At 34.7% G+C, this 16265-nt stretch overlaps 1 pseudogene; it reads right to left on the bottom strand.

Annotated features, from left to right (window-relative positions):
• Positions 1–13419: 13419 nt before the first annotated feature.
• On the bottom strand, positions 13420–14711 carry LOC149236150 (nematode resistance protein-like HSPRO2 pseudogene; annotated as a pseudogene).
• Between the last annotated feature and the right edge of the window lie 1554 nt (positions 14712–16265).

Genomic DNA, 16265 nt, shown 5'->3' with positions numbered 1-16265 from the left:
ACGGAAACTGTGCATATAGGGAAGTTGTTCGCATATATGGAAATTGGGCATATACAGAAGATATGCGCATGTCTTCCGTATATGCCTAACTTTCCTGTATGTGTACATCTTCCGTATATGTACGTCGTTCATGTATCTGCATCGCAGATGCGCATATTCCATATACAGGAATTGCGCATATACGGAAGATGTGCGCATATACGGAAATTGGGCATATACGGAAGATATGCGTATGTCTTCCGTATATGTCTAACTTTCCTGTATGTGCACATCTTCCTTATATGCATGTCGTTCATGTATCTGCATCGCAGATGCGTAGATTCCATATACAGAAATTGTGCATATACGGAAACTGGGCATATACGGAAGATATGCGCATATCTTCCGTATATGCCCAATTTCCCTATATGCGCATATCCTCCGTATATACACAATTTCCGTATACAGGAATTGCGCATATACGGAAACTGTGCATATACGGAAATTTGGCATATACGGAAGATATGCGCATGTCTTCTGTATATGCCTAACTTTACTGTATATGCACATATTCCGTATATGCACATCGTTCATGTATCTGCATCGCAGATGCGCATATTCCATATACAGGAATTGCGCATATATAGAAACTGTGCATATACGGAAATTAGGCATATACGGAAGATATGCGCATGTCTTCCGTATATGCCTAACTTTCCTGTATGTGCACATCTTCCGTATACGCACGTCGTTCATGTATCTGCATCGCAGATGCACAGATTCCATATACAGGAATTGCGCATATACGGAAGATGTGCGCATATACGGAAATTGGGCATATACGGAAGATATGCGCATGTCTTCCGTATATGCCTAACTTTCTTGTATGTGCACATCTTCCGTATATGCATGTCGTTCATGTATCTGCATCGCAGATGCGCAGATTCTATATACAGAAATTGTGCATATACGGAAACTGGGCATATACGGAAGATATGCGCATATCTTCCGTATATGCCCAATTTCCGTATATGCGCATATCCTCCATATATACACAATTTCTGTATATGCCCAATTTTCGTATACAGGAATTGTGCATATACGAAAACTGTGCATATACGAAAGCTGTGCGCATATACGGAAATTGAGCATATACGGAAGATATGCGCATGTCTTCCTTATATGCCTAACTTTCCTGTATGTGCGCATCTTCCGTATATGCACGTCGTTCATGTATCTGCATTGCAGATGCACATATTCCATATACAAGAATTACGCATATATGGAAACTGTGCATATACGAAAGATGTGCGCATATACGGAAATTAGGCATATACAGAAGATATGCGCATGTCTTCCGTATATGCCTAACTTTCCTGTATGTGCACATCTTCCGTATATGCACGTCGTTCATGTATCTGCATCGCAGATGCGCAGATTCCATATACAGGAATTGCGCATATACGGAAACTGTGCATATACGGAAGATGTGCGCATATACGGAAGATATGCGCATGTCTTCCGTATATGCCTAACTTTCCTGTATGTGCACATCTTCCGTATATGCATGTCGTTCATGTATCTGCATCGCAGATGTGCAAATTCCATATACAAGAATTGCGCATATACGGAAACTGTCCATATACGGAAGATGTGCGCATATACGAAAATTGGGCATATACGGAAAGACATGCGCATATCTTCCGTATATGCCTAACTTCCCTGTATGTGCACATCTTCCGTATATGCATGTCGTTCATGTATCTGCATCGCAGATGCGCAGATTCCATATACAGAAATTGCGCATATACGGAAATTGGGCATATACGGAAGATATGCGCATATCTTCCGTATATGCACAGTTTCCGTATATGTGCAATTCTTGTATATGGAATCTGCGCATCTGCGATGCAGATACATGAACGACGTGCATATACGGAAGATGTGCACATACAGGAAAGTTAGGGAATTGATAGTGAAATTCACTATTTTTTAATTTAAATTAACAACTTTGAAATCAAAATTTATATTTTTGAAACCAAAACATAACACTTAACGCTTTAGAAATCAAAATTCACAGTTTGGAGGTTTGAAATTAATGGAATTCACATTTTTGGATTCCAAATACATACTTTTATCCATCGATATTTCCACTCTCAAAAATCAACATTTCACTTTAGAATATTAACCATTTCAAAATTTAAATTTACAACTTTTAACTTTATACTTCTTTACTATTTCAATTGTACTTTTATTTTGGTAATCTTAATATTCCCTCTTCTCCAATCACACCCTTAACCCCATAAAACAAAAAAAAATCAATAAAGGTTAAAGAGGTTAAATAACAAGTACATGTTTATTAAATGGGTTGATTCTCACATGTAAAATCTATGGAATATGAACATAAACTATAAACTATAATTCATATGTAAAGAAATAAATGAATATTCTAGGGTTGAGGATGTGAAAATATATTTAAGCTTTCATATTTTTTTCGATATATATTTTGTTTATACTTAAGAGTCGTTGTTGTATGGTAGCTTATGATAAAAATATCTACGGTTACATATTTTTTAAGAGACTTGGTAAGAATATTTTTAAAGTGATATTGGATTGTAATGTGTGGTTATTGTTTTTTATCTAGTATCAAGTTTGAAAGGCATATGTATTTTTAGACAGATTAATCTTGAGGTGCGAGGTATAAGTCTTAAGATTACATTTTAAACATCAAATAAGATATAAATATAAAAGTAACTTAACTTATAAACTTGATAATTTGTAAATAATAAAAACAAAATCCGTTACAACTATTCATCAAAAGTAATGTAACATTGATAGAATACAACATTGCATCCACATAAGGATTTAAAATTCAATGAAGATGTTGTCATAAACACAAATATAAATTTATGTATTTTTATTCAAAATAGGTCCAACTATACATGTTTCTTTTTTACAAAATAGAACTTCATTTCCAACATAAATAATGGAATCTCATGCCCATAAATGACATAATGGAAAAACAACATCATGATCGATCTAAAGTATGGGTCTATAAGTCACCCTCATCCCTCTTGGCACTCCCAGGTGGATTTCCAAATTGATATCTCTGCAAAAAATTACAATAATCAATTAGTTGTAAAAATTGAAAGGCATATAATCAATTTCATTAATTCATGATGATATTTTGATCAAATACTCATTCTCACCGTGAGGATTTGAGGCAATGGAGAAGACAACCCTTCCTGGGTAGATGGCGGAGCACTTGGTGACGGATATAGGCATGGTTCAGGGGCGCTGGATAAAGGCATGGTGGATGTGAAATAGGGAAAAGGTAGTGGGTGCGGGCGACGATACACCCCCACCGGTTGTACGATAGTGGGAATCACTGTAGGCCGGGGGATTAACCTAGGGGGGAAATTGGAATGTTAAGGGTGGACGATTGAAAAAATGAGAATGGTGGATGATTGAAGGGTAGGGGTGAGCATTGGGAAGGTATTACAGAGGTGGTTATAGGCATGGAAGAATTTATGGAGGAAAAAGGTGGTGGGTGTGGGCGATGATACATCCTAATTGGTTCAACAATAGGGGGGAGCACCCTTGGGGAGGATATTGGGGTGTTAATGGCTGAAGCAGTGTTCCCAATGCTGGATCTTTTTTCAATAGCGTCTTCATCAAATAAACGAATTCGACAATTTGGAATGTTGTGAGATGTGGGTCCCTCAGCTGTAACAATAAAAAAAGTTCATATAGTCATGCAAATGTGTTGAACATGTTAATATATCGCATTTAACGTAAAACAATGCATAACATGAAATTTCCATACCAATATTGGGTATAATAGAATCTTGCATTATCTCAGGTGCGTGGTCCACATTTCTTTGTTTTTGAGAAGATGACTCCAATTGTTCATCCATTCTTTTTTTCCTTGCATGAACTCATCCAACCCTTTCAAATTGTAGTATATCTGTCCCTGATTTTGACTTGCGACCACATCGCCTCTTTTTATTTACTGGACTCAAGAAACTATGTTTTCTCTTGGTAGTGATCTTGGATGGAGTTATAGTATTGAAAAACATTTTGTTGTATTCTTGACATGCTTTGTCTACCAAGTTGTTCAATGCATATGCCTGTTCCAAATTTGTAGGTATTATGGATCTCAATTTCTCAAGAGTTGATGAGTTAACACGTTTCATCTCATCATGTTTAGAGAATGCACTATCTTGTCGTACATTGGTCGATTCAACATTGTATGAGAAATTCTCTAAATTATCAATGCTTGTTTCATTATGATAATTCAGATTGGGAGGAGAATCAAAGCATGGCGAAAGCTCTGTTTGGATTTCTGGGACCAATATAGGTGTTTCATTCAAATCAAATAAAATTCTAGGCCTTTCTGTCATGGGATCAGTGACACCAGGTGCTACATTTTCACCCAAAATAGTGTTACTCACTAACATCTCAACTTTCAATACATGTTTACAGATATTTCCATTTAGGGCCCAATTGCAATTGCAGAAGTGTAGATTAGAATCCTTATATATGACATTGTACCAAATGTCACGAGTATCCTTATTTTGGCTACGAACCCAGTAGTCATTACTCTTTTCATCAGGCACACAATCTTCATTTGGGATTTTCTTAGCTCTACACTTGGATGAATTCAATTGTTCCTGTATTTTTCTGGGTCGTACAAAACCAACTTCTTTTAAACGGTGCATATGATTGTAATATAATACAACCTTTGTCAACAAAACATAGATTAACCAATCAACCCTTCTGTGGCATGCATTGTTCTTCTCACATAGGTACCTTTCCTTGATATACCGATGGTAAGATTCAATGGCATTGTTCGTATCTTGATTTGAATGTGGAAAATTTCTGTATGCTTTTGCCCACATATCTGTAGAAAGAAATTTATTAGTTATATATTAATAAGTATACATATGACATGAAAAATAGAGTCATTAAAACCACCAATAAGAAGCTTACATATTTTGTTGTTGGACAACCAAGTATTTCTAAAATATTCCAAAAATCTTTTTTGTTCACTGAATTCTTCAAATAAGCTTTCAACTTTCTTTCTCACAGATTCATCATCTTTACACATGTGCATGATTTCTCCTAAACCGCGAAAAATGCGTATTTGGTTTTCCCTCCCTTTGACCTTGTTTCCAACATTTTTCAACCATGCACGGCGAACATGCCACACACATAATAATACTTTGCACTTGATTGAAGACCTGCAATAACATAATTTTTAGAGAGATTATACATTAACAATATTTTTTATGCCTCTTATAAAAATAATAAACACATCACCTCAATGCTTCAATTTCAGCAGTAGCATCATCTGTGATGAAGGCAAGAACATGCTAATCTGGTCGCTCTTTGTTTCCAATTGTAAGTAAGGCCAACATCCATTTAGAAAGATCAGCTATAGTATTGCGTGATGATATCACCCAAGCTATTGGAACCCCATTGTGATGTTCGTCGAAAACCATTAAGGTGTAAAGTTGATACTGCATTACAAAAAATGTGCATAATTATATTTATATAAGATACATGCATTAATATGAGGTTAAATAAATGAATCAGATTTAGGATAAATATGTACTCACCCCATACTTATTTGTACTAAAGGTTGAATCCATTGAGATAATATTATTGTGAGAGTATTTCAGCATCATTGAACACATCCACTTTGTTTGTATGCCTATGATAAAAGGGATATTTTCAACAAGATCTTGTTTTTGGTAGAAGAAAAAACTCTCTGGGTGTGTTTGATATCCTCTATTTTGTTACTTCGATGATTCTTAAGAAGAAATTGAGTGGGTGCACTTTCATTTGATTCCTCTCCACTTATGAAATCATCAAGTCGACAATATGGAATAACTGCAACTTGGTCCCCCTCAATCTCTGTCCATGTTAAGTCTTCTGCTGAAAATTGTATCATATCTTCCGGGTCTTCAACTTCCAACTCGTTAATCCTCCCCCACTTATTCATTCTTAAAATACCTGTACAAATTGCATTGAAAATAATTTAGTTTGAGTAAATAATATGGTCTTGATCAATGCATAGCGTACTAAGCATGGAAGTCTCATTTTTTAGTAAATATTTTATACTTTCCACGTAAACCACTTTGGGATTAAGTAATATTCAGGGGATCTTAGATGACATTGTACGATAACTAAGATCATAAGAAATTGGGTCATTAATAAGCTTAAATATCTCTGACAAATTTAGACTAACCCATGTATGACATATGAATTCTTTCTGGAGGTGGGGCCACCATGTTATTGTCGAGGGGCGACTTGTGATGAGTCGCTGAGCTGGAATTGGTGAAAGGGAACTGCCTAACACTGACACATAAGATGGTGCGTTAATGGGTCCCTTCAAATAGGGATGAAAGGGAGAGACATAAAACCTGTCCCCAACAAACCCCCAATATCAAGAGTAAAACCACTAAAATTTTTTGTGAATTAAGACAAGAGGAAATCCCCTCTATTAAATCTTCTTTGAGAAAAAAATACACAGTGGTGGTGACTTAGTAATGTTATAGAGTAGGATAGGGACTCGACTAGGATATAATAGGATCAACTAGCTCGAAAAGACAAGACTCACCAAACCACACCTCAATTTGCAATCTAGTTCCTCTAGCTAAAAAGCCAAAGCCTATAACCATCGTCCTTGAAGAATAAAGGGTGGCATTGATTTGCATATATATTGATCAAAGAGTTTTTGAAGGAGGACCTTACTTCTATGCAGCAGCTAGACTCTACATGTGGCCATGGATGATGAATTTTGTTCCAGAATGTGAAACTTTTACTTCAGTATCAGTTTGGGTAAGGCTCTATTCTCTAACTCTTGATTACTGGGAAAATGAATTGTTAGCCGCTATCGGCAATAAGTTAGGTCGTTTTGTTAAAGCTTCTGAAGCCACAAGAAAAGAAAAATATACTTCATTTGCCAAAATATATGTGGAAATGGATTTATCGGGAGCTCTACTAGATGAGGTGATCTTGGAAGTTTTTGATGAAGAATGGGTGCAAACAGTGGATTATGAGCACATTCCGTTTAGATGTCGCAGATGTCATGAACATGGACACCTTCTCAGAGATTTTCCACTCAGTAAAGTAGTAAGCAAGAGCAAAAATAACACAATGAAGGAAACATACAGCTTTCACAAAGTGGTGAATCGTGGAAAGGGCAGCAAAAGAGGACCAAAACAACATCAAGATGAAGGTCAACAAATCAGTCAGAACAAATTCCAAGTGCTTGAGGAAGATGAAGAGATCTCAAAAGAAGATCAAGCAATGGAAGGAAGTCCTGTGGACAAGGAATCTGAAGAAAACCGGGAAAACACACAGGACATCGATTATCAGAAGGAAGCCATAATGAGTGATGCAGAACTGGAGATGGATCAGGAAATGACCCAAAATGAGATGGACCTGGAGGATCATGAACTACAAGAAATTCTTGATAAAGAAAACCTAGATCTGGAAGGGTTTTTGATACAGGGAACCACGGGAGGAGTAGATTCGTTACCACAAGAAGAACTCAATAAAATACAACAGTTGTTTCTATGGAAATCACAGGCTGGCCGCTAAAATACCTAGAGTCAGTCAGATGAACATCACTGTTCATTGGCGTGAGCACAGCGGATACCATAGTTCCTTAATTAATGGAGAGCCTCTCTTCTTTTCTGGGATCTAGGTTCAGGCAAAAAAGTTGAGCAGGCATGGAAGGAATCCTTGTTTTACCGGCAACCAGAATCTTTACATTTTTGGGCCTCGTAGAGTAAAACCGCTTCCTTGGCGGTTTTTGGATGTTCGCATCGCTCTAAAGTGGGAAACGGTTTTAGCGATTTTGCAGCGATCCCATCCAACAACCTACATGTGGCAGATAGAGGGTTTGGAAAACTGCCCTCCATCGCACACTAACGTCTGGTCCGCTTGTTCGGTGCGATATTATGCTCTTCCATTGGATTTCTCTATGTGGATCAACAGTCAAGATTGTTCGTGTCAAAGGGACTCTGCCGGGGACAGAATTGCGGGAGATCTCGCGGGCTACTAGGGGCAAGTGGCAATTTTGGGTTATTTTGAATTCGGGTTTGGATTCACTGTTATCTTCTGTGCATGTTGAGCCTTGAGGTTGGAATTGGTGGATTTCGGGAGATTCACATGCGCGAAGTTTATTCCACCATTCGGACTCGAAATCTGTTTAGTGTGGTTTCTATTATTTCATCGGGTCTGTTTTTGGAATCTAAGAATATGCCTTTTTTGGCTCCGATTTGCGTCTCATCTGTCAGAACTTTGCAAACGGATTGGCCGGTTTAGGCTTTTGTTTGTATTTTGAAGGTCTCACAGTTAAATTTGTGGGCTCGTGGCCCGGATGTTAAGCTTTTGGCTTGGTACCCAAGCCCTGAGTGGATAGTTGACTCTATGTCCCTCAGGTCTCTTTGGGTAGTTGTATTATATGTAATTTGTTTCTTTGTTTCTAATGAATAGAAGGTACGAATCTTGCTTCAGCAAAAAAAAGAATTTAAGTTAGTCGTCCCCATAATATCATTGTTCACCCTAGCTTACATACTTAATATTAAACAATGAACCAACTTAACATAAGCTGATGCACCCCGCATCTTTGCTTTATTAGAAGCATAAGTTAGAGGCTTATTTAGCCTAATAACACCCCTCTTTTTTAATTAAGTAGATTATGGAGAGTCCTTTACCAGATCTCAAGGTATGTGGTTATAGATGATAATGCGTCATTGAGAAAGGTAACTTTTAAGTGTAAAAGCATAGGTTGAGGCTTCTCGAGTCTAATAATACCCCTCGTTTTTTCGTATTTTACATAAGTAGATTGGAGAGGTCTTCACCATGAGATGTCATGGTATTGAAAGTTGAGAGTGAATTTTTCAAAAAGTAATATTAAGTTTAAGTTATTGTGAACAATATATAAATTATTGTAGATATTCACCCGAAGTAATTTATTATAGCCTACAATGTCATTTTTGAATTTTTATTATTTAATTTATTTTTTGAATTTTAATTTTGTTTATTATTTTATTATTCAAATATTTGAAAATAATTTAAAAAAATAATAAGTAAATGGAAATATTAGTTATATGATTTAATAAAAGATGTAATTTATAAAATATGATATCAGAGAAATCTAATTAAAAAGCAGACTTATATTCTATTATATTTTATTTAATTATGAAACTTTACATACAGAAAAACGAGTATTTATTACAGAGTTTTTTTTGACATTGTATTCTAAATGGTTCTTATGTTATGCTCTTAAATCTAACTCTTAGATGCTCTACTCTACCACGAGACAATACAATGCTAGAAAGATGGAACCCCCTCTTTCTAGTGACCTGGTGTTTAACATAGTTTGATAATGATTTCAGATTAGGGTTTTCACATCTCTCAACACTTCATTAGTGTTAAATACATATAAATATTTAAACCCACAAAAGAAAAAAATATAAGTGACTATAAAAATCATATAATTTAATATAAGATATAACTCAGGGGATATCATATAAAAGAAAACCTAATTAGAAGGTGAGGCTTATACTCTACTCTTTTTTATTTAATTATGGAAATACAAATACAAAGAAAGGGGTATTTACGATCGATTTGCCTATGACATTGTTGTCTATATGGTTGTTGCAAATTATCTTTCTCCTTTGTTTTGATCTCAAATCCCACTCCTAGATGTTGTGCTCAACTATGTTTTAATACAATCCTAAAAAGATGGAACCCCTTCTCTTCCTAGTGACGTAGTATTTAACATAGCTTGGAAACTATTTAAGGTTTAGGGTTTTCACATTTTTCAAGCCACTATTAGTGTTACGGTTTTGGACCTTTTAGGATCTTCTTGAATGTCCACACGTGACTAACTCCACATATCTAAGTAATGGTGTTGATGCAACGTCCACTTGGTACCACCGTATGAACAAGTTAGCTGAACTTGTGGGAGGCATAACTTCTGCATATGAAATTTGATTAAGGTGATTTTCACATTGTTTGAAAGCTAGAATTGGTGTGTAAAACGACATCAAGAGGCAGAGAGCTATGCTCACAAAGGTTTCACTCATTTCATATCCCAAAATAACTTTAGAGGGCTTTAAATTCTAAATCTCAAAATTAAGACATATCATAAAATATGTCACAAAAGATAATTCGTCCAGTTTTTCTACCCAAAAAATATCAAAATAAATAACAAGTTATCCAATAATTCATTTTAAATCAGTTAAAAAAAATGTTTCATTTCAATTTTTATTTGTAGAATTTATTTTAATGTATATTCAGGTGAAACAAGAATTGGAATGTTTTGTGTAGCATTGTCTTGTTATTCTTAATATGAAAAAGTAAAGTATTTATGTATTCTTAAAATGGAATGTGTGTCACTTTTGTGGTGAGGAGAGGAATGTGTATAAAAAGAAATTACATACATAAAGCAAAATGAAAAATAAAGTGTTACTTTCCCTTTAAGTTAAGCTATGTGATCGATCAAACAAGGAAAATATTTTAGTTTGTTTTGCGTATGATAAAAGGTCCTATGAAGACCTATTCGTCCTTTCCACTCTATAAGTAACTGGGCCTTGCGGAGATATCTTTTGTGACGAGTACTGGGGCTACGTCCCAAAAGAACTGGTGACGCTTCCAGCAGCCAAAAAATGACGGGTACTGGGGCTACGTTCTGAAATAACTCGCGACGCTTCCAACAGCAAAAAAATGACGAGTACTGGGGCTACGTCCCGAAAGAACTGGTGACAACGAAAAGAATACCAAGGTATAGAATGAGGCTTTAGTGCTTCCCACACCTCCACCTATAGGGAAAGATGCCCTAAAATTTGGCCAGTAGGATACCTTCGTCTCACGGAGGCAGTTGAGTCTTTAGCTTCTTGGTAATCGGTTATCAGTACCGAGCACTATACAGGTTGGGTAGCCCCATATAGTACCGCACGCACTGAGCCTAAGCCGAACCCCCTCTGAATCGGGTCTCTGTGCTGCCTGGGTTGTCTTTTCCGTGGACTGATTAAAGGATTTGAAGCACCCTAAAAGACAACTTCTATGTTTCAAAATGTAACATGACCATGGCGACTTATTGGATGCCTACCCCCAACAGTCCTAACCTAAACTATAAATTATTTTGTGGCCCATGTGGGGAAATTTAGTTTGTTCAAGTTATGATTGCTTTTATGTGTCTTCCTTCACTTATGGTGTGAAAAATTAAGCTTAAATAAACTAAGTACAAAAGGTTTTTACACTTGATTCCCTTTGTTCAAAGTTTAGAGTAGCTTAGTGTGTGTAGTGAAATGTGTGTGTAAGTGACAGAGTGAACATACAAAGTTTGTAGTCATGTGGATATTCGATGATCCTTTTCAAATTCGTCTACTTACACTAAATTATGTTTGTTCCTTACCTGCAAATAAAATAATGTGTGGTTGATGGGCCACTTACTTCCTTCCTATTACACTATGTGAGCCTAAAAAGGGAGATGAAAAACTAAGTGCTTTGAGAAAGATTTCAGATGCAAGCCCAGGATCGTCTAAAAGACGCAAGGGAAGCAGGGGCTACTCCCTTTCTTTAATAACACCAGTTCCTAGTCCCAATGCTAATGAAGTAAAGATGCTTTGGTTAGTAAAAAATATGAGTGAATTATGGGCCACTTACTCCTTTGCTAATTAAGCTATGTGACTTGGGTAAAATAGCAAAACAAATTGAAAAAATGTGTGGATTATGGCCACTTACTTTTCCCCTTAATTAAGCTATGTGTGAAATGTAAAAATTTTAAAGTAAAGGCTAAGTAATTGCCCTTCTAATACTGATTATTAAAACAATCTGAACTATATGGAAAAAAATTGCAGAGGTGAAGGCAATTCACTAAAGGTTGCCAGTCACCCACGAAAGAAAAATTACAATGATTGTTTTTGTTCTTTGTAAACTGTGGGGTTAGGCTCTGCACAAGCGAGCGAACCGTGTGTCAATCTGCAAGAAAATGATAAGTGTTAATCCAAATTATAGATATTAAGAGTGAGAATGATTATAAGCAATATGCATTATCAATGTTCTAAATTTAAACTTATATGATTAAAGAACAACGTATTTTATAAATGATACTATACTAGAAATAATTTGACTAAAATTTACAATCTCACTAAAACAAATTAGTATTGAAGAACTAAAGGCAAAATTTATACCTTTACCATAAATTCAGTTAAATTAAATGACATCCTAAGCAATAACACAAGGCCATGTGCAAGAAAATTAAAGTAGAGTATAAAGAAGTATCAGAGTACTTTGTAAAATAAATGTAGAGATAAAAAATTATACTAATTATATGTTATTAGTCAATCCAAAATGCATTATCTAATATTTTTTCTCAAAACTTTGGAAATGAGTCGCATACTTATGAGTCGCATACTTATGCTTGTGCTCATAATTTTGAAGCAGAAAATATTCAAATAAAAGAATTATATTTTTTTAGGCCTAGTTTAAAGAGATAATTATTTAGTATGACCCGTAATGAAATTGTAATGTTCCATCATTTAAATTATATATTTAAATATGATATAGATTTAATACATTAATTTTTTATGATATATTCCATTAAATAAATTCAATAATCTAAAATTATAATTATCTCAATTTCGTTCCATCATTTAAATTATATATTTAAATATGATATAGATTTAATACATTAAATTTTTTATGATATATTCCATTAAATAAATTCAATAATCTAAAATTATAATTATCTCAATTTCACACGGTGAATTAAAAAATCTTAAAAACAAAAAATCTGATTAAATATAAAAAAAAATAATGCATCAAAAAAATTATGATGCATTCCATTAAATAAACTTAACAATTTAAAATTATAATTATCTCAGTTTCACACACTGAATTAAAAAATCTTAAAAAAAAAAAAATAACAGCATTAAACTACATTTCATATTAAAATTTATAATGAATTATATAAATATCATTAAACTCATCATAGAATTTAGGTAAAGAAATAAAAAATTAAAAAAAGAAACAACTCGTAAAATTTAATAATTTTAATAATTACCCTTTTAATTTTGGACAATCTTTTACAGTATTTAACTAACGAAGGAGGAATTGCACACTATGAATCCTTAGTATCCTATCCATGTTGGAGAGGGAATTTTTTTTTTTTTTTTTCCAAATTTCTAGCACTGTTTTTTTTATTGGTCCTACTGATGGGGATGAACAAAAATGAGTCTAATCCTATATCCAATATAATTCTATGTATAGTACTCAAAACTGTCAATGTAAGAAGTGTATGTATGAATTTGGGGTAGTACTTTGAAAAACTGAACGCATTGTTCTTTGTCTTGTAAACTTAACTTGATTTGTCTGTAGATCTTCCAGTGTACCATCCACCATAGTTGTAGACTTCTAGTGCCAATAGTAACCCAAAAATGTCTTTGCACCATCCACACTAGGGAAATAAGGTGGTTCAAAATATATCTGACGCAGGGCATCACAAGCACCTAGATATGATGGACCCTTCATTTCAATGCTACCCATGGCTGTTACTACCAGCTGCTGATATGAGAAGAAAAACCTTTTCACTGCGGCTTCTATTGTCTGGAAGGCCAACAAAACATGTATTGTTGCAACATGATAAGCACCTGAATTGTTATGTGAGGGAAGTCCATGTGAATGAAACAAATGCATAAGTGCCTCCTGGAGCCTTGGTCCACCCTTTGGATCAGCCTCAACACCCATGACTTTGGGCACCAGATGCCTTAGTTCCTTGCATGCATTTGTAAGGTCTCTAAGGGGGTAGACCGAAGGCAATATGCGCCTGCAAGCATACTATTGCTGCTAATTTCCAACTGGTGTTTAAGGCAAAGGAAATCATCTGGGTCCATCACTAGAAGCAAATTCACAATTTCTGTGAGCATGTTCCACACCCTTTCAACCATCCAACAGTCTGTGGATGCTCCTAAGAAATCCCCAGAATCTATTCTTTCATATACTCTGTGCAACAATTCTTGGCCTACAAATACCCAGGCCTCAAAGATTTGGAGGACATTGCAAAGTTTGGCATCTTCTGGATTATGGAACTGTTTATGTTGTTTTAAAGAGTGCAAATATCTTGGCTTGCAGATTCTATCATATTCAAGAAGAGGCTTACTTGACATATTTGGTTCCCCCAGACCTAAAGTGAAGGGAGTCCTCTGCATATGACCTTCAATGGCAAGCCATATTCTAGAAACCATAGCTTCAGCGCTTTTCCATGTACCCAAACGCGGAAGTAAACTCTCTTCACTTGTTCTACTAACCACAGGTAAAGCACCAGGTCTCTGCCATACCTCATGGAAAACTTTCCATGAGAGAACACCACTACTTACTGACAACTGAAGAGTGGGAACCTGCTTGTCATTTTCACAAATCATTGAAATCAACTCAATCTGGGAACTAATTAAGGATTCAAGCCTTCTCTTCCATTCCTCTTTGTCAATGTAAGTCCTTGTGTCACAGAGGACAGACGAAACAAACCGAAAAGTAATCTCCAATGACTGTAAGGCAGCCTTTACCAACCCCTCTCTAGACCAACCAGGCCATTCCTTGAATTTCCACATGGCACTGAGCTCGGGGAGATGCACATACTGCTCGTAACCCGCACACTCCATGGGGGAGGGCTCTATGGATTCTTCAACAAAGGCAAAATAGGATGCCATTTATTTACAGGACATATTTTTTCCCTGCGAACATAACCAGGAGAGTAAAGACACTAATGCTCTCCATATACCATAATCTAAAAAGAACAACATAATAATAGAATAAACACTAAAATCCATTTTAAACACTAAAATTTTGAAAACTGGAATAGAATAAAATGTTCTTAAATCCATGATATATTTAAAAAGTTGTATATAATATGTTACTGGACAGAAAACATATCTATTTGTTGCAACTCAACTTTTTCTGTAGATGATAAAAACTCAACACATAAATAATGAAAAGAGTTAAATAATGTCAACACATAAATATATATTTTTCCAGTTAACAAAGTGAATAGATATAAGCTAAATATACGGTGGTTGGTCTGTTGGCACTTAAATTCTGAGCACCTTACTGTTGCACATCCGGCAAGGACAAAGTCTGTAAGTGCTTTCATCAACTGATTTTAGTCTGAATATCTAAAGTGTTAATATTTAATGTAAATAATGTCAACTCTCATTTCTTTACTTCTCCATTTCTTCCTATGACATCAGATCCTTCTGTTGTTTCCATGTGTACCTCACTTCTTTATTTCTTCATTTATACTTATTAGATCAAATTTATCTACTGTTTCCACTGTGTATATATACTCACAGTGTTAATAACTAAACAAATTCCTTGACAACAATATTCCACATTTATTAGACTATGCAATTGTTTTGTGATTTTTTATTATGGTTTTCCATTTCTCCATCCAAACAGATGACACCAGATTCATCTACCGATTCCACTGCGTATAATATACCTACAGTATTCATAATTCATTTGTATAATATAAAATTGAATAAAATGAGGATCATTTGTATAATATAAAATTGAATGAAATGAGGATAGATGATTTGCTGTAAGATTTTGCGGATATAGGAAACACGAATACTTATTAATCAAACATTTAATTGAAAATTTTTACGATCCTAAAGCAGATTTTTGAGAAAAACAAGTCATTAGGAGAAAAATTTGAATCGTAACAAAATTATAATTATATTCAAAAATTTAAATCTTTTTTTATCAGGGGTCGGATCTAAATAATTTTATATCTCCAGCCGTATAGAGTATGTAATATAGGTTAGTTTTCAAATGTTTTATTTTTGTGGTTATATTTTAGACCTCCAACTGTATAAGGATATATAGAGTTTATATATCCTCATGTTTTATAGTTTAGATCTCGGATATATAGAGTTTATATATATATATATATATATTATATATATATATATAGAGTATGGAGTATAGTTTAGTTAAATATTTTATATTTTTAACCTTTTTGATATGTATTTTTAATCAATTTTGGGAATAGGAAATTGTAGAATTGCATATTTTAAGATTGTACGATCGAAATACTTTGTAAGGTGTTAGTAGGAGAAGTGAACATGGATATAATTTGCCCGGGTGATATGTCTGCTAAATATTGCAAAATTTGTATCCTTCCCATTCCACATTCTTTGCGGAAATTATCAAAGTTGCAAAAACTGTCCAATTTCAAGGTGATTTAGATTTGAAATTTTTCCTCT

The sequence above is a fragment of the Pinus tabuliformis genome, chromosome 8 (genome assembly GCF_031772625.1).
Source record: "Pinus tabuliformis cultivar Carrire ecotype Pingquan chromosome 8, CPIR1, whole genome shotgun sequence".
NCBI lineage: Eukaryota > Viridiplantae > Streptophyta > Pinopsida > Pinales > Pinaceae > Pinus > Pinus tabuliformis.
Note: the sequence above shows the minus strand (reverse complement) of the source record. Positions and strands in the feature narration are given on the sequence as shown.